We start from the raw sequence: 19,773 nt of genomic DNA on the forward strand, positions 1-19,773 counted from the left end.
ATTTTCTATGTTCTTGATGAAGAGTTTGAAGAGCATTGGTCCCAAAATAAGAGCCCTGAAATGGCCTGATATCTCTCTGAGCCACTGGCCTGAGGGCACAGGACCATCACAGGCAGACAAGGTGTAGGGCTGCCCAGTGCTGGGGCTGCAGCAGGACCAGGTGTGGAGGGATAGAATGTAAGAAAATAGTGCAGAAGGTAGTCTCACCCCTGAGGAGTTGCAGCTGTACTAATCACCAAAGATTAGGAACAGGCCTGCCCTTAATAGGCCACAGCTGTGTCCAATTAGAAGCCGAGTGCCACAAAAGAGTGGGTCAGCTGGGTGAGGAGAGAGTTAGAGTTTGTTGGTTGTGCTGTAAAGAGGGTTGGAGTTTGTTGGCTGTGCTGTTAAGATGGTGGGGGTCAGTGCTGTGAGGATCTGCCCATGAGAAATCACTGAGAAGGTATGGAACTTTTGAAATAAGTTGACAACAACCAGGCATCTGGGCAGTAGATCTGTCACTGTCTCAAAACCCAAATCTAGCTTTGCTCATAGGAGTGATGGCTGTCCTGGCTTGGAGCAGCTGCTGCAGGCCCTGGGAAAACATGTATGGAAGTTGAGAGGTACGGGGTAGCACAGGCCCTGTGAGGGCTGTGCCATAGCTCCTGATGTTCTTGGAGAGGAGAGTAGCCTTTCAACCATGCTGGGAGCACACCATGCTGCAAACTGTGTGTGTGAACAGGGCAGAGGCAGCCAGGCCAGTGGGTGCTGTGCCCTGCAGTCCCCTCACACTCCAGCTGGCTCCTGGTGATGCCAATGGGAGGGCAAAAATCCAGCAGTCTGCTGTGTCCACTGAGAGATGTGGCCTCTGAGCTGCTGCATGTGCACCTGCAAATGGGGACCTGCAGTGAGAAGCACCTCAGGATGTGCCCAGGCCTTGCCCATCCCGGCTGCCAGAGCAGGAATGAGGCACGGGGAATGTGTGACAGCCTTTGGCAGCTGGTCAGAGTGTGGTGCGAGCTGGAGGAAGGAGAAGAGCCATGAGGCCCTGCTGCCTAGCCCAGCAGCCCACAGATATGGAATGGCCACAGAGCCAGCTCTGTCCCACCAGAGCCACAACTCTGATAAGCCTGGGAGAGCTGGGGCTTGCAGGCCTGCCAGTGGAGGGGTGGCTTGTCAGGAAGAGGGTGCTGTGTATTTGTTAGGGGGTTTTTGGTGGGTTTTCCCCTCTTAAGACACCCACAGTCAAATATGAAATTCACATTTCTCTACAAGACTTTAGCTAAATACTCTCTAACACATAAACCACAAAAAATTTGAACACAGTTCTGAGCCAGCTCCTTTCCTAGGACCTTTCACAGCAGGCTTGTCCCTGGTTCCTCTGGGAGCTTTCAGGGCAAAACTGTTGCATCCTGGCTTTGATTTTGCTAACAGCTTCTTGAGGCTTGAAAAAGAAATGCCTGTCCCAGCTGTTGCCATTTTCAGCTTGCTGTGCTTGGCAAGAGTCTGTGCCAGCAGAGATCCTCCCTGGTGTCATGATGGGTTTGTGAAAGTGATTTGTGTTGGCCCTTGTCCTGGGCAGTGACCAGGGTGGGCAGGTACAGGGCCCCGAGTCTGCAGTCTGTGGTGCAGTATCTGTTTGCTCCTTGGTGTAGGCATGGAGTGTTTGACAATGCGCCTCTTCTTCCTCAAATATAGAACTTGGGAAGGGGCCAGAGAGCTAGGAGGAGACCTTTCTGCTATTCAGAAAGGTACTGTACTTGTATTCTGTTGTACTACTGAGGAGTTCAGTAGCCAAAAGCAGCTGGCCAAGACTTCTGTGACTGGCTGCTGAGGACCTCTGCCAGGGGTTGCCTGCCATCTGCTGGCAAATCCCATGGGATGGACAGAGCCCAGGAGAGTGCTGCAAAGGGAAAGTTGCTGTGGTTAGATAGTATTGCTCTGGCCAGAGACAATTTTTCTGACAGGATCAAGGGCTGAGGGTTCATCACTCTGTTGCTCCAGCTGGTGAGACTGAAGACTGCATTATTGTCCAGTACAGTTCCATAACCCCATTGCTCTGGACAGGTTGCAGAGGTGTAAAACCTTCAAAAAGGAGCCCTGAAATTCCTGATTTGCCCCTGCCTGGCATTCACATACATCCTGATGCCAGCACCTTCTCTGTATGATGCCAGCTTCTGTCCAGCACCACCAGGGCCTGCGGTGACCCCCATCCCAGACTCAGCCTGTTCTCTGCAGTTTTGTAGCCCTGAGCTGTGATGGATCAGGGCTGTGGCACTCTCTTGTCAAAGCAGGCATCACCAGGACCTTTCCTTCAGGCCCACAGGAGGATGAGATGAGGGTGATGACACAAGGGAGCATTGGATGTGGGGTCAGCAGGGCAAGACCACAAGAGAAGAAGGACCTGCCCAGGCTGGGACCAGCACCACAGCCAAGGGTGATCCCTGCAGGCAAGGAGGAGCTGCTGAAGTGCCCGGCTGGGGCAGGCAGAGCAGCGGGGTCTGTGTAGGCAAGGGGGAGCAGGCAGCTGGGCACTGCAGTGACACAATGGGGCAGATGTTGGTGAGTTCAGAGTGGCCAGCTGGGAGTTCTGTGCCTCTGAGTAGCAGTGCCTGGATCTATTCACATGCCAGAATGCTCCTGTGGTCTGGGGCACAGGCAAAGAGTGCCTGTGTACATGCTCCTGGGGCAGAAAGGGCAACGCTGTGGTTTACAGCAAGTGCCTCCCCTCCCCTATCTCTGCCATGGAGATAGGCACTGTTTTGCCTGAGCCCTGCTGTTTGCACAGGGAACCTGTTTTCCAGATTACTCTACAGGTATTTTGCTTTCTTCATGTCTGAGCTGTCAGATAATGCTGGAGGCTGAGTTAGTGTGCAGAGCAGAGGCACGGTGAGGGCCCACCCAGCCTGCTGGGTCAAGCACCATTAGCACCATCGGCAGGAGCAGCAGATTGGCCCTCATGCCAAGGGCTGCTGCAGCTGATCCCTGCTCTGAGCTCCCTGCCACGTTTCCTCCTCTGCTCCCTGCCCCTTGGCTGCAGACAGTGAATCCCACGGGCAGTGAGGACACCGGGCAGCCCAGGCAGCATGTGATGGCTTCTGCAGGAGAGCACGGACCTGCCCAGGGGGGCTCTTTGTGCTGATGGCTCAGCCTGCCTTCTCTCTGCCCTTCCTTCCCCTCTGTTAATAGCTGGGCTGGAATAAACTGCTCTGTATTGCCCATCCTGGGCATGGTTCTTTTTTTTATTTCCCTACTCATTTTCTTTTTGTATCCATTAGGAGTAGATTGGGCTGAGTTTTGTGGCTGGGCAGGCTGGAGTAGTGTCAGACCCTCATTGTGAGCAGGGGCAGTTGTGTGAGACAGATTTTGGGCAGGTTTTTTCCTGAGAAATTGTGGCATTCCAGCACATCCATCTGTGCAAAACCAGGCAGTAAGTCTGCTCAGACCCTTTTGTACATTTTGAACATTCCTGAATTAAAGCTATGTGAGGGCAGTTCAGAAATGAAGCTGGGAGCAGTTCTGGTGCCAGGACACAGGCATTCTCAGGAACCACCTCTGGCTCCTGTGACAGTGACTTCTTTTAGCCTTGAGAGTTACAGGAGCCAATACCTGCAATGATTTTTGCTACATCTTAGCTTTGATTTTTTTTTTTTTTTTACCCACAAAATTTTCCCACTCTGTTTCACTCTCTTGTCTCACTCAGGTGTGCTAGCTATGCCTTTTTTGTAATAAACTTTTAAACACTTGCAAAGATGATTGAATCCCTAACCTGGGAGGGGATTATTAACTGGTTATGTAGAAATCCTGTCTAGGAGCAGCAAGCCCCACTGCAATCACTTTGTATCAGCACCTGAAGGCAGACACATGGCCCTAAATATAAGGCAGGTATTTGTAAATGGGATGGGTACCATGATTATGCTTAATGAAATGGCAGGTGCTGTGCATGTGTGTGACTATCACTGCAAGGCTATACAAACTGTCCATCTTGCTCTCTAAGCTGCTTTCTGGCTGTGTGTCTGTTTTCCCCCAGTATGGAGCTGTTGAAAGAGATCTAAATCTTCAGGGTATTGCACAACCTGAGATAAGGCTGCCAGGCTTGCTCAGTGGCAGAGGGATAATAGTGGCAGTCTCTCACAAAAAATACCTGCAGGGAGAGATCCTGGTTTCATTGGTTTGTTTGTTTTAAGCTGAGCTGTACTCAGCTGTACTTGCATTTGGTGTTGCCAAATTCTGTAGCTCCCTCTGCCATATAACTGAATGCAGGGCTTAGTTACCTTAAAATGTAGCATGAATTCCCGTGCTGCACCAACTACTGGAAAATATTCAGCTGAGGAGAAGGGAATTCAGGTGCTTTCAAGAGATACTTCCTCAGTGAGAATGGAAGGTGATGCTCAGGAGATTGGCTCCTCACATGCAGCTCTCTGAGGAAACTCAGTGCAGGGTGGGAAGGAGTAGCAGCATTTCTTGCTTCAAGCCGCAGCCTTGTACTCTGCTTTTCCCAAGGCCCCTCACCACCAAGCTGTCCTTAGTGTTTTAACCATACCCTACTAATCCAAAATAGGGGGGTTTCTGTGCTGTGCCAGCAGGGTGTCAGCCTGAGCCCTTTGGCAGCAGTGTAGGGTTCCTGAGGGCTCGGTGGGTGCTGGCACCTGGCCCAGGACAGCCAGCGCTGCCAAGAGCCAGCGCTGCCACCCGCTCCTCAAGCAGAACCCAACACCAGGGCAAAGCCAGGACAGCTGCAGCAGTCACACACCAGCACACCATCTGGGGGCTCACACAGGGGCACAAAAATGAGCTGTGCCTTAATATAACCCCTTACAGCCACCCAAACCGTGCTCTGCAGGAGGAAATCGCATCTCCCACAATCTATCCTCATGCCACTGCTGCACTCTGAAGGCCCCATCAAATCTTTAAAAGGCCTCAGACAAAATGAAACGTTTTTCTTATGGTGTCACAGTAATCCCGATTAGGGCTGTAATGCAGGAATGTGTGAGACACAAGGTTTCTTAAACGGGGGCTGTTTATGCAAGCATTTCCTTGCCATGCCTGCTGGGAATACAGCCTCGACAGGAAAACGGCATTTGCAAACAAATGAGCAGAGAGACACCAGCGAGTTCTCATCTCGGAGGGAAATTAGCATTTTAATATTCAGTGCAGGGTTTTGCTAGGCGGCCAGGGCTCCTAGGTGCTGTGTAATAATGACACCAATAATTAATAATAAATCTGATGCTGAAATGCCACGGAGTTAGGGCTGTCTGCATCCCTGGAATGTGGCAGGGGCTCAGAATGGAAGCTGTTCTTGTGGCACATAGCTTCCTGAGGATATTTTACAAATGGGGACGGGACACTCATGGCTAAAATTGAGAGATAAGAGGGGTGGCATGGAAGCAAGGAAAAACTTTAGTGCTGAGAGAAAGACAAAGGATTCATAGGCCTGGTGCTGCTTCTGATGTTGCACTGGGACAGAGCATCCTCAAGCAGTGCTGGCCCAGGCTTTTCACCCCTTGCACACTGCTGGTCCCATCTGGGCAGGGACAGTGAGGACATGGTGCCTGCGGGATGCAGAGTGGGATAAACAAGGATGGAGCTGCGGGCAGTGGAATCCCTGCAGCTCTCTCATGGGATGGGAGGATGGAACCTGACTTGGGGAGTGGGAAAAGGGGTGGACAGAGCCACCACTGATGGCAGGCTGGGAGGCAGCATGAAGGGAAGGCAGGAGCTGTTGCCTGGCAGGTGCAACCTCTCTGTGCCTCCAGGGAAGTGGATGCTGCTGGTCTGTGTCTCAGTGCCTGGTCTGGGGACTCACATTTCTCCTTCACAGCCTTGTACAGAGCTGGGAGGAGATGCTGCCAGCTCCTGGCTGGCCCAGCTCTACGACAAAATCTTGTAAAGGAGGGGTGCAGAAAATATTAAAACCTTGTGGAACCTTTACATGGAAAACATCTCCTATGAGCAGCTCCTCCTGTGGCTGACTCAGGGCCACCAGCTTAAGGTCATGAAGGTTTGAAGACTCCTGAGCACAGGCTGTTGAACCTCCACCTGTCCCAGAACTGCAGGATCCAAGCTAGCTGGGAGTGTTTATCCCACCAGATGGCTTAAAGGGGTTTTGTTCCCCAGCAAGCTGCTTGGAGGGATGCTCTGAGGGGTGGTTGCTCACAGGCAAGGTCCATCTCATAACATGGCCATGTGCCACAACCACTGTGAGGAGTTTCTGGCAGCCTCTGATGCCCTGGCAATTAATTAACCATGGGCACAGCAAGTGCCTCTTTAGCCCAAAGCTGCAATTTCACCACAGGCATTTCCCCATAACCTGCTTCTGATGTGATTTTTCTGTCAAATGTATCTGTTGATCTCACTTTTTTTTTTTTAATTTTAATAATGCCTTTTACTACTCCCTCCAGAGCCATTTGCCAGCTGCTGCAGTCAGCCATTCCCCACATAGAAGAGGCTCAAACTAGGGCTTCATTTCACAGAAGGTGAGAAATGCACAGGCTGGGGCTGGTGACAGGATTGCTCCTTCCCAGGGTACCCTCAGAGTCCCAGCTTCTCTTTTCCCTCCTTCCTGGCCTGGCCAGCACAAACTCATCCTTACTGCTCTGGCCAGGAGCCTCTGGGAGCTGACTGGTCTTTGTTGTTTTATCTCCTATTTCTGTACATGTATTTTGGAGGTCTTTCTCTGAGGTCTGCCTGGGTGGCTTTTGCCTCGTTTTATGGGATTCTAAAATTATTGGCTGGTGTTTATTCTCTTCACTGGGTGAAATGCTTACAGCCTCTTGCTAAATCTGAACAGTTCCTCTTTAATTTGTGTTTCTGTCTTCTCAAACCCTAAAGGGAGAGGGAAAGATATTTTGAGTCCAAATTAGTTGTTTGAAAATTGTGCTTTGAGGGGAGAAACATGCTGCTAACTGTGCAGAAGGGAAGTTGGAAGCCAGCTGAGGAGGGGATTTTACTCAAGCCAGTTTCTTCTCAGATGCTTGTCCATTTTGCTGGGCTACATGGACTGCAAAATGGACTGATTTTAGATCCCTGATTTCATAATAATGTTATGGGCTCATATCAGCAGTTGCCAACAATGTTGTTGGGTCATACTTTGGAGTTTGGAATTGGGTGAGGAGGAAGCAGGGTAGCAAGTAAGATTACATCCATGGACTTGAGGAAAGCTGAAGTTGCTGAATGCCTTCTGTGCCTCAATTTTCACTGACAAGAGCATCCCTCAGGAATCTCTGACCCAGGAGACCAAGACAAAGGACTGTTGGAAGGAAGATTTTCCATTGGTCAAGGAGGGTTGGGTTAAAGAATACCTAGGAAAACTTGGCATACACAAGTCCATGGGCACTGATGGGATGCATGCATGACTGCTGAGAAAGCTGGTGGCCACCATAGTGAGGCCATTTGTGATCATTTCTGAAAGGCTGTGGCAATCAAGAGTGGAGCCTGAGGAGAAAGCAGATGTCATCCTGGTCTTCAAAAAGGGTGAGAACAAGTACCCAGGGGACTACAGTCCTGTCATCCTCACCTCAATCCCTGGAAAGGTGATGGAGAGTCTCATTCTGGAATCCACCTCTATCCATATGGATGATATGAAGGTCACCAGGAGTAGTCCACATGGTTCTCTAAAGGTAAATCCTACTTGAACAACTTGAATGCCTTTTGTGATGTGACAACTACCTGGATGGATGAGGGCAGAGCCGTGAATATGGTCTACCTCAGCTTCAGCAAGGATTTTTTTATACTGTCTCTCACAACATCCACACAGGCAAACTCAGGAAGTGTGGCCTAGATGAGTGGACAGTGAGGAGGATCGAGAACTGGCTGAACAGCAGATCCCAGAGGGTTGTGATCAGTGGCACAGGGTCTGGTTGGAAGCCTGTCACTGGTGGTGCCCATAAGGATCAATACTGGTCTGCCCAGTATTGCTTAACTAATCCATCCACTGCTTGGATGAAGGGGAGATGCCTCCTCAGAAGTTCACTGATGGCACAAATCTGGAGAGGCTGATACCCCAGGGTGCTGGGCGGCCCTTCAGCAGGACCTCAGCAGGCTGGAGAGATGTGCAAATTTCAACAAAGACAAATGCGGGGTCCTGGCCCTGGGGAGGAATAACCCCATGCTCCAGTACAGGCTGGGGGCTGACCTGCTGGAAAGCAGCTCTGAGGAGAAGGACTTGGGGATCCCAGCAGACAACAAGCTGCTCATGCGCCAGCAGTGTGTCTTTGTGGCCAAGAAGGCCAATGGCATCTGGGGGTACATTAGGAAAAGCATTGCCAGCAGGTTGAGGGAGGAGATCCTGCCCCTCTGCTCAGCCCTATAGAGGCCACATCTGGAGTGCTGTGTCCTCAGGACAAGAGAGGTATGGAGCTCCTGGAGTGGGTCCAGCTGAAGGTAACAAGAATGATATGGGCTCTGGAGCATCTCTGTTACAAGGAAAGGCTGAGGGAGCTGCGCCTGTTCAGCCTCGAGAAGAAATAACTGACAGAGGACCTTATCAATGTCCATCAGTATCTGCAGGAGGATGCCGAGAAGATGAAGCCAGGCTCTTCCTGATAGTGCCAAGCAACAGGACAAGAGGCAATGGACAGAAACTGATGCACTGGAAGTTCCACCTGAACATGAGCCAAACTTCTTCACAGTGCAGGTGACTGAGCACTGGAACAGGCTGCCCGGAGAGCTGGTGGAGTCTCCCTCATGATGTTCATATTCAAGAACTGCCTGGACACAATCCTGTGCCTTGTGCTCTAGGATAACCTCACTTGGGCAGGGGGATTGGACCTTTTGTAGTCCAGCCTGATCCATTCTGTGATCCTATAGAATCTTAAAGCTTCATGCAAACTACCGAACCAAGCCCAGCCTCTTTAGTTTGAGTTGCACCCTGCCCTCTCTACTGTGAGGTGTCCAGAAGTTTGGTGTCTGCTGTTGCCCTTCATTGGCCATGAGCCAGACAATTCCCAAGCTGTGGAATTCTGTGCAGCCTGGTGGCACTGATGCCACAACCTGGAACACCTACGGAGTGGGTCCAGGCTGAACAAGGATGAGCTGATGAGACTGCAAACTAATTTCTTCTGGCAATGGAGATGGGAACAGCCAAAAAATGGCTCACAGCTAAATGGGTGAGAGTGTTTTAGCAATGGTTTTGGGACAGTCAAAATGATCACCTGTGTAACCCACATAGCTTCTGAGAAAGGAAGATCAGGCCTGTAATTGGAGCAATAAAAGGGAAAGATCTGCTGCGGTCCATATTTTGTCAGTTATTCCCAGTGTGCCTGTGAGGCGTCAGGCTGGCCATGCAGCTCTGTGTTAGGCAGGGCTTTCTTATCCTGCCACCCTTTGCCTGTGCTTAGGACCGCATCCCTCACAACCACATCAGTCTTGCCCCAAAGTAAATGATATGTGAATAAATCAGGAATGACAAAAATACTGCCATTTCAATTTCAAGCAGCCTTCAGCCAGATCTGTTCTATTTTTTCTTTATGGTCATCAGTTCTTGCACAAATGTGGCTCTGAAGGCAATTTGTGAAGAGATGGAAGCATGAGAGCAGATTTTCCACAGAGGACTCTGCAGATCAGTGATTTACACTATTTTTCATCACCTGTGGGAAGAGAACTCTGTTAAATAAAGGGAGCTTTTTGAGAGAAAGTGATTACTAAACACCTCCAGGATTTTGCTTTGTAAGAGATGAGGAGGATGTTATTTGCATTTTCAGAGATAAATACATTTTCTTCATCTCACTGGTGCACAGACCATGCAGATTCGATAAAGAGCTCTGCCTTCAGCGCTCCTCTTATGTGCCCACTCAGGTGCATACAAAGGGTCACATTAGGAAACGAGTGCCATAGCTGTACTTGCCGTGTTTTCAGCTCTGTAAATCCAGCCAGGGTTCCCAAGTGAGGTTTGGGATATTAGATGGACTGTAAAGATCAGCATCTGCACAAGCAGAAGGTTGTCTGTAGCCTGACTTTTGCTTTTTTTTTTTTTTTTTTTTTTAATCTCTTCTCAAAGCATCTGTGGTGCTGCCTCCCTGACTGCAGTGTACGCATGTCGGATGGAGATAAAGTGGAGATAAAGCATCACCATCTACTGGCGACTGGGAGCATCACGGCAGATTTTGGAAGGCAATGGTGCTTTTGCCAGGTACAGGTGTGAGATGATGCAGAGATTCCTGCTCCAAGGACAGGGAAGGTGGTCACAGCCTCCTTGGTTGTGTTAGAGCAGCTGAAGCCTGGCAGGTAATCCCTCATTTCCCCTTGCTGTGGCAGTGCCAGTATTGGTCCTGTGTGCAGGAAAGGTTGGTGCTTGTGGCACTGTTTTCCCTGGGTTTGTGTGATAAATGATGGGCTGAAGCAGTCGTGGCTTCACTGCCTGGAAATGAGAATTGAGGGTGAGCCCATGAACTAGGATGCCCCAGGAGAGAGCCAGGCCCCACAGGATATGGGCTCAAGTCCCTGCGCTGTGAAGGGCTCCAGCCAGCTGGACATCTTCCAGGCTGTCAAAGCCAGGTGTCATGAGCAGAAAAGATCTTGGTTTTGCTATGCCCTTTGCAGCAAAGTAACCCATGAACCCAGAGCAGGGGTGTGTGAAGGCAGGAAGATGCTATTTGCTGCTCTGATTCAAATGTGTTGACAGGTTGTTGAGGTCATCCAGGCATGTTGCAAGCTGTGATGACCCAGGGGACAGGGAGGAGGTGGGGGTCACCTCCTGCTGTCAGTGGGGGTGTTTCACAGCTCACAGCCTTGCTGCTGTCCTTGCCTGAATAGCGCAGGAGAGCACAGCCACGGCTTGTTTTGTGCTCCTCAGCAGAGGCACGAGGGCCCACAGCCCACGCAGGTGAAGGCATGGGTGAGCACAGAGGGAACACTGCTAGGAACAGGATCTTTTCTCTTAGCCATGGAGTTCCATCCACTGCAGCCAGTGAGAGGCAGTGGTGTTCAGGCAGCGGCTCTGAGCTGCACCTGTCAGAGTGGGGACCATGGAGCTGACCACCAGCAGCATGCAGGGGATCACCCACCTGGGATAGCTTCCTCTGAGAGCTGCTCACAAGTCCTACCTGGTCTTTGGCCAGTGCCCACCAGCTCCTTCAGGATGTGAGGGAGATGGAGCAGAGGAGAAAGGGAGATGATGGGAGAAAACAGAGTGAAGGGGTATCAGAAGGCAGCTGGGAAACTGAGAGAACACCCAAGGATTTCATGGGGGATCTCCTTCAGCAGCACCAGCTCTTCCTCTGTTTCCTCAAGATACTCAAGTGACTTGTTCTGCTGACAAAACCTTGCCTTTGGTCCACACGGGGAGCAACGTGTTGAGGTGGCAACCACCCTGGAAGTCACAGTACGATGTACACAGCTTTATTCCCTACATGGTCATTCATTCCCTGCTTTCTGGATGGGATTGGAAGCTGGGACTGAGTTTTGTGTTGCTGCTGCTGCCAGCATCCAGGGTTTAGCATGGACACAGTCTCTGCTGAGACAGTGGGATAGAAACCGTCTGCGCATACCTCTGTGTCTCTTGTCAGTAAAGGTGCACAGATGTGTCTCTTCTTCCCAAGCTACTTGGACCTGTTGTGTTGAATATTCCTTAAAGGAATTCCTACTACCAGCAGCATCCAGCAGATGGATCTGCTGGACTTCTTGGATAGATACCATCATTGTCCACTAAATCTTGATTTTGCTTCTGATTGCCAGTTAAAAGCCAGTCAGAGATAAGAGGTATTAAGAGCTACCCCATAGTTGTTTTATGCTTTTTCTTGTTGAGGATATTATAAATTCTCTTTAAGCACCATCATCTCCCCTCCCCATTTGCAAAAAGCCACAGTAAAGCTGTGAGAAACACCTCCACATTTCAAGGAAACGCTGTTCAGGGTGAGCCTCTCTGTCCATCCATCACTGCTGTTTCTCTCTCTTCAATCTACCATTCTTGGCACTTGCAATGTGCCACAGCAATGCCTGTTGCTCACTCCTGTGCCTGTTGCCAATGGAGCAACTGCTGGGTCGGGAGTTTGTCAGGCTGGGAGCCTCCTCTGACACCGTCACAAGGCATCTGAAAATTCTGGTCTTGTTCCACCGAGCTGCAAAACTCCAATATGTCAGATTTTCTGTGGAAGGGACTTGCAACCTTGGCAGTGGAGAAAGCAGCAAGTCTCACACACTGGAAATGGTGGGCCTGTGGGCTCCTGAGAAGTTGAAAATAGAGCAACTTGTGTTGCTGGCTGATGAGTCCCGGGCAGCCAGGGAATGGTGCTGAGCGACTGCTTAGGACAAGTGTGGGCTCCTCTGAAACTTTGCCAAAGTCATAGCCTTTCCACAAGATATTTCAACATCACTGAATTGGCAAATTCTAATGAAAAAAAAAATTCAGCTCATTTCTCTTTGCCAAGGAAGAGATCCAGCTTGCTGGAACAAGAACTTTGGTAGCACATCCAAAGCCACAAATTTTCCTTTTTTTTTTTGGTCCCCTCTATCTTCTTCATGTATGCTTTAAATTAATCATGGCTTGATGTTTCTCAAACAAATGGAAGAAAATGCAGAGCCTCACTATTTTACTTCTTTCATTTCACAACTCTTTCCCTGTTTTTTCCATCTGAATTGAAGTAGTGTTGTAGGATGGTGGACCCAATTTTTCCATCTAGCCAAGTTTATGTTAGGAGTAACTGTCCTGGGATGATTTTTGTGTGTATATTGGGGAATCTTAGAGAAGCAAATGATGCATAGTAAGCACACAAAATCACTCCTTTAGTTTCCTGAGTTGCTGAGTTTTGAGCTGTCAGAACACTGAGCAGTTTGATTTGGTATTAAAATCAAGTGCATTTCAATAATGCCCTTTGGAAAACTCAGCTGAGTTTTCCAAAGGTCATTATTGTCACATCACAGTGTATCCTCTGTGATTTGTTTTGAACAGAAACAATATTTAGTACCTTAAAATAATTGCCTTGAGAGGACTGGAAGTCCTCGAGCCTGTGCAGTCTTGGTTCGGTCCTTCTCGAGGCAGCCAAACAAATTCAAAAGGAACAGGAGCAGCATCCTGAATAATCACTGCTTTCTGCCTGAAATCTCACCCAGGCCAGCGTGACAGGGTGTAGGAGGAATACTAAACAAACTGTTAATCCCAAAGGCTTGGCAGGAATTGCTGAGCATACCTGCCTCACTGTGGTCTTACGGCATATAGCAGGCATCAGAAACCCAGTGAAGGAATAAACTGGGTCAGCTGGGACTAAAGTAACTGGAAAAAAAAAAATTGGTGCGGTCCAGGTCATTTTCACTGTGAGATTGAAGAGCTGAGTGTATCAAAGTGAAAACAAAGCAGCTGAAATGCTTGGGTAGGATATTGGCTTCTCTAGCATGTCAGCAAAGTTCATTTGTACTTTCATATTTGTCTAAAGAACACAGGACCCTGCAAATCTGGAACAGTCACACATGCCACTTCCAGAATTGAAAAGGAAGGACAGCTTCAGCTGTATCAGGTTAAGCTAGCAGTGGTTGTTGGTAGCTCCTTTAAGTGAGGGGAGGCACAGGAAATGCAAAGGCTTTTTGGAGCAGGGTGTGTGTGCTACAGAGTGTGAAATGACATCTGTTGTGGGATTCTCTACCCAGATATAAATTGCCTTGTACAGGAAATCAGTTACAGTTAAGTGCATAATAGCCAAAATTTGCTCAAATGAATTTACAAACAATGTAATTTTTCTTGCTTCTGTTGTCAAGGAGTGGTGGTGTGCCTTCAAGGACAGACAAGACCATCTCTTGGTAGGGCTTCTCCTGGAAGGTCCTTGCTGCAGTGTTATCCATCTGTGCTGCTTGACTTTGGCATTATCTTCACCTACTTCTGTTTCCCTTGTTCTACTTTTGCATGGAAAAACCCATCTCGTGTATTGCTCCATGAGAGTGGCTTTTCCATCCCTCTTAAGAAACAGTGGATGTGGCCACAGGACTTGGCACAAGGTTTCCTATGAGGCTGTGCTTCATCAAGGGGTTGTAAAATTAGAGTTTGAATTTGCTTTCTAGCCATTTGTGGATTTCACCTGGCTCAGCTTTGCAGCAATATTCAAACCTTTAAGTGTTTATGTAGCCAACATCAGCCTGAGATTGGGTTTTCTGAGTGAGGGATGCTTGCATGTGTCTTTGGAAAATCAGCCTCCTTTTTCTTTGACTCTTCATAGCCTAAATGCAAGCAGCCCAATGAATGCAAATTCACCCATGGCATTTCATGTCCCTAAATGGTATGCAGAATAATTGTGCTTCTATAACTGTGTGTGGCAATAGTTTTTTAATCTGTTGACAAAGTTGTCTAAAATTTTTGACTTCAAAGTAGAATTTTTGGTGAGAGTATCTGACAACATCTGGCTGCATATCCACACATAGCCTCCATCTGATTTTTGTGACACACACAAAATGTGTCTCTTGTTTTTGGTACTTTTCCTGCTCTAAGGAAGCACTTTTTCTCAAAAATTCCAGTTACTCTTCATTACTCTTTACCATATGTTAAAGTCATATTGCATTAGAAAACAAGTAGCTCCTGTTGACACATGGTCTGCTTTAGTAGCCAGGGTGTTATTTTGCAGTGAACAGTACACACAGGATGCATTCCAGATCCCTGAGGTGCTTGTTCTTGGCGTCCTCCCTGCTCTGAAATCTCTGCTGCCACTTCCTCCTTGCTGAGCCCACCAGCAGGCAGGATCTGGGAGTCCAAATGCAGGGGTTTAAGATACTGCTGGCACTCAGCTCCAGCCCATGTTCCTGCCAACAGAGAGAGGGCCAAATAATATGAAATCTGAACTTCATCCAGGCTCTTTCACAGACCATATATTTGCTGAGGGCACAGAGCAGACACCTGGTACTGGTATCATCCTCAGTCACTTCTCCTAACTCTGTCAGTTCTGTGTCCTTGGTTGATCATGCTAAAGAGCTTAAGCTAACACGGTGTGCTGCTGTTTTTTCTGCACTGTTAAGGAGCCACAATGCTTTTCCTTGAGGTCCCAAAGAAAGTCCAGTTTTCAAAAAGAGCTCCAAGCATTGGCATGGCAGCAGTGAAAGGAATTCAGTAATTGCCAGCGTGGTTTTACTAAGCAGCTGCTACAAAAATTTCACCTCATCAGTTTTCTCACTGAATATATTTGTAAGTAGTTAGAAGGCGCTTCTTGCATGTCTGATCATTTGCATAATGAAAGATACAGACTTTCAACTTGGTTTATTATATAACTCATTTGATAAATATTTATGTATATGAGAATATCTCTATATAGCAAACAGATGTCCATCCATGGAAGAGAAAAACATCTAATTTGATGATGTTTAGAAAATTTCAAGGAGTGGAGAGTCCATCAGTTCCTTTGGTTGATGGTTTCAGTAATTATTTACAATACCTGCTATGGCCATGGACCTTGTTTTCTTGCTTAATGAATCTGGCTTAAACCTTCAGCTTCTAGTTTATATTAGCTCTGCTTCTGCTAGTGTTTAGAGCCATTTGGTTATTGTATTTTTTCCTTATTTGGGTTCTAATGCAGCATAAATTCTAGTCACTTCTTTGTTTTCCTTCTAACAAGATTACAAAATTGAACTGTGAGTTCCCTTCACCCTCTTTGAAGCATTTTCTTATCTATATATTTTGGTAGGAAAGGTGCTAAAGATCCAAATACAACCACTATAAAATGCAGAGTATTCTAAAGGATACATATTCTAAAGAGGCTTCTCTGTTCCCCAACTAAATACAGACTGGCAAAGAATAATTTGGTGGCCCTGCTAACACTGCTGTAGCAGCCAGTGCTGCTGTTTTAGGAGGTCTCTAGGGAGCTCACAAGGCCACATTGTCACTTTATGGTCACATCAGTGTCCAGGAAGTTGTGGTGAAAACCTTAGAGCAGACAGAACTGGGAGAATGTTTGCCACTGAGCCTGTGTGTGCTGGTGTGCTCTCTGGGGCTGTGCGGGATCACTGGTAACACAGGAATAATGATGGAATCATAGAATGGTTTGGGTTGGAAGGAAGCTTAAAGACCATCCAGTTCCAATCCCCCTGCCCTGGACAGCACTTCCACTAGACCCTCCACTGTCCCAGGCTGCTCAGAGCCCCATCCAACCTGGCCTTGAACACTGCCAGGGATGATGGGACATCCACAGCTTCTCTGGGCAACCTGCTCCAGTGCCTCACCACCCTCACAGGAAAGGATTTCTTCCTAATTCCCAATCCAGATCTGCCCTCTTTCCTAATAATTCAGTAAAAATCAAAGGTGGGATATTGAGTGTGCTGTGTTTTGTTTAATTACAGCACCCTCTTCAGAATTTCTCTTTAAACTTTTGCTAAAATTTATTTTTATGATACCTATTTGATTTCTCTGTCTTTCATATGACATTCCTGAAGAGCTCTGTTGTGAAGTTATCATGGAGTTTAGCTTCTACTTTCCCTAAAAGCCAAACTCCATGTGTATATCCTGTAGATGTAGTCCAAAACTGAAACAATATTCAGATAAATTTTCATTGTCATCTTCCTTACAGACTAACAGGCTTCTGTTACCCCAGAGACTTGAGATGGAGTAAAGACCTGTAAAGATTTCATTGCTTTTCTGAACATTCAACTTGCTTTTCTGAATTTCTGTATGATTTTAAGATTATTCAAGGGAGGTGTTTATTCATATTGAACCAGTAAAGAAAGTTTCCATGATGAAACACTCTGTTCATATCCATTCAACATCTGCATGGCTGCAGTAACTAAATACAAAAGCACACTCTGGAGGGAGAGCTTTTGAAAATGTGAAGCTGAAGTGGCGCACACCGAAGGACCACAGTTGGATGTATCCTTGTGGGTGTCCACAGTACAGCTGGGAGACACTCTCTGGGCTTTCAAAATCCTGTCTGGGCCTTTATTGCACTGAATGCAAATCCTGAGTGAGTTCTCCAGGGGAGCCTCTCATGATTATTCCAGAGTTCTGTCCAGGACACAGTGGAAGAAAAAATATAGCCAAAGTTATAGTGAATGCCTTTGGGCTGCTGCCACTGCTTCGTGCCTGCCTGGCCTGCTCTGAGCAGCAGCAGGGAGGAAAACAAGGTATATTGAGCATATTTGCAGCAGCTGCCAACAAACCACTCTCCCATCAACCTTGCTACAGCTCTGGTTCTTCCAGACTGATGAGACAGTGCTTGGACTCCTGAGAAATCAGGGAGTTGCCAATTTCCCTCCTTGTAGCTCAGAAGAATCTCAAAAGTTTTTACTTAACTGGGTACCTGTGCTAATCTGCTTTATCAGCCTGCTTGCTACACTGCTAACCATGTTTGTAAGTCTGTTAAATGTAAAATGATGAACAAGCTACTGCAGTGTCATTGCAAGACTTCCAAACTGCCAAAGTAAATGGCTTATAGCGCCTTAGTTTACTTTCTAGCAGATAAAAATAACTTCTGCACCACTGCCTAACCTTTTGTAAAGACAAAATTTCTGCAAGTAGTTTTCAACACCAGAATTCAATGGCTGACACACATTTATGCAAGTAAAGCTTGTTTTGGGCTTACTCTCTAGAAGCTGTGTTTTCATTGATAAATACATTTGCCATGGGTCCTGAAGGTTTTTTCCTGCAAGGGAACAGAAATTTCTAACTTCAAAACAGGAAGTGAGAGGTTGCATTCAAGATGTGTTGTGGTTGATTTCAGTAAGGGGTTTTTTCACCAGTGTGATAAAAGCAGATGTCAAAAGAGCGCTCATGGATGAGTCTGCCTGAAAGCCTGGGGAGAGTAGGCAGTGGGTAGATCAACTGTGTTTCTTGTTTCTTGCAGTTCCTGCACTGCTCCTCATCTCTGGTCTACAAACCTTGCCATTGGAAGTGGGGAAACAGATGGGTCAGGATTGGCTTTGTTTAAGATGTCATTATCTGTGTCCATGGAACTGTGTTGGCAATACCACCAGTTATCTGCCATCCCCACCACTTTGGTGTTTTGGGTCAGCTGCAATGGGAAACTCTGTGTACACACATGGGTGTATCAGAACCACGTCACAGGCACGTCCCTCTAACACCTCTCATGTATTGGTGACACTCTTACTTGACTTAAAAAAGGGGAGACCATGAACAGCCCTCACCAGTAGGTGCTGGATTTTTCCTAGTGGGAATGTCAGACTGAAGGAGATTATTTTGTAAGCTGTCTCATCTCCTGTTACACATTGTAAAGTTCACTCCTTCCTCAAGGACTGTGCAGTATCAGATGTCTCTGTTGAACAACAGCCTGCTTATGAGTGCCAGAAATGAGGTTGACACAAATTTTCTTGTCATGAGCCATTGCACATTCCCCTTGCAGGATTAAAACCCCAACATTTTAAACTTCTGGAATACCCTGAAGAGTGTTTGTCTGTTGTGAACACCCTTGGTGCTCCCACCTGAAGACATTATAGGAAAGAGATCACAGCCTTGCTTCTGTTTCTTCCATAAAAATCCCTAATAAAATCCCTAAAATTCTTCAGTAAGTAGAGTTTAGATGTGGATGGCCTCACCTTGACACATTTTAATTACAGAACTCTATCATGCCTTCTTTGATGCATTTTCTGTTGCACAAGAGTTTATCGTGGAGCACAATCCTTTGGGAAGAGAGCTGTGTATTGTGTGAGAACAGTGCTATGACTGTCTCCAGGTGCCTGGTGAAAAACCTCCCAGTCAGGAATGATGGGGACTACATGCACAGTTACTGCTTCATGTAGGATTGGTATAGCAGGATAGGAGAAAAGGCAAGCTCAAACCACGTTATGCATCTTCACAGGCTTGAATGAAACAAGGCAAATCTCTGAGCACCACAAGTTTAAGAGAGCAGACATTAAAGATATTACATTAATAACTCTTAGAAATGCAGGCATGTGGGAGTTTGATATTAAATTTTACAGGAGTACATGCAAATTTCCTTTACTCTGTATGGGCAGTAAAGTAATGATATTATCAAAGAGACAAGCATAGAAATGTGTACAAGAATGCCTACAAGTGGTTGCAAAGAGAAAAAAACTATTTATGGATTTTTTTGGGCTTAAAAATGGTGCTGAAAGGGATTAGGTTTTCTCTCGTGCTCGACTTTTACATTAGATATTCCCTACCCACCATAAAGCTACTGAAAACTTGATTAATTTACTTGTAGGAAGCAGGACACTAAAACCAGGCACATGACCAGCAATGCAATATTTAATCAGAATGTTTACTATTCATTGGTGTTTGTTTATGCAAATAATTATTTGGCTAGTGTGGCTCTTTGAAGAAAGAAACTCCTTGTTAAAGTACCTGTGCTGCATTCAAGCACATACTATTTTAAACCTGAAAAACATTCTGCAGGAAAAAAACCCCCAAAAAAACCAAAACCAAAAAAAACCCCAAAAACTCCCAAAACCCCAGGATGATTAAATTTAATGCTGGTATTTTTAAGGTAAAACTGAAGCAATTCAAAAATTCATACTGAAAGAAAACAGATCTATCCTTGGGCTTTCTAGCTTACATATCCTAAGAAAGGAACTGCAACAAAGTCCAGACTCAGTGTTAAAAACGTCCTTTGCAGATGCACAGAGACACATGGGGAGCTTTGTCAGAAGCAGCAAAGCCTTCAGAGCTGGTGGATGAGTGAGTGGTCTCACAACTCCCCAGCTGTAAGGATCAATCCTCTGCTGAACTCATTATTCAGGTTCCTGGTTGTGTAACATGCTATTTGCTCATTTTGCTGGTGTGGTCAGGAGTCACTCAGAGCCAAAGAGCCTGACAAACATCTGCTCTTTCCAGGTCTATTGGAACAGATTGTCACCCTGAAGCCCCAACATCTGCTCTGTGCAGAGGAACAGTTGTGGTGCTTGCTTGGTGCCAGAGCC

The 19,773-nt window shown here is 47.0% G+C and overlaps 1 long non-coding RNA gene across 1 annotated transcript; it reads left to right on the plus strand.

Annotated features, from left to right (window-relative positions):
* Window positions 1–357: 357 nt before the first annotated feature.
* LOC132071832 (uncharacterized) lies at window positions 358–18,242 on the plus strand. The gene is made up of 4 exons (XR_009418207.1): window positions 358–442; window positions 6,381–6,455; window positions 9,977–10,203; window positions 17,721–18,242. It is a non-coding gene; the product is annotated as an uncharacterized LOC132071832 (long non-coding RNA).
* The last annotated feature ends 1,531 nt before the right edge of the window (window positions 18,243–19,773 follow it).

This window comes from Ammospiza nelsoni, chromosome 3 (assembly GCF_027579445.1).
Source record: "Ammospiza nelsoni isolate bAmmNel1 chromosome 3, bAmmNel1.pri, whole genome shotgun sequence".
Taxonomy (NCBI): Eukaryota; Metazoa; Chordata; class Aves; order Passeriformes; family Passerellidae; genus Ammospiza; species Ammospiza nelsoni.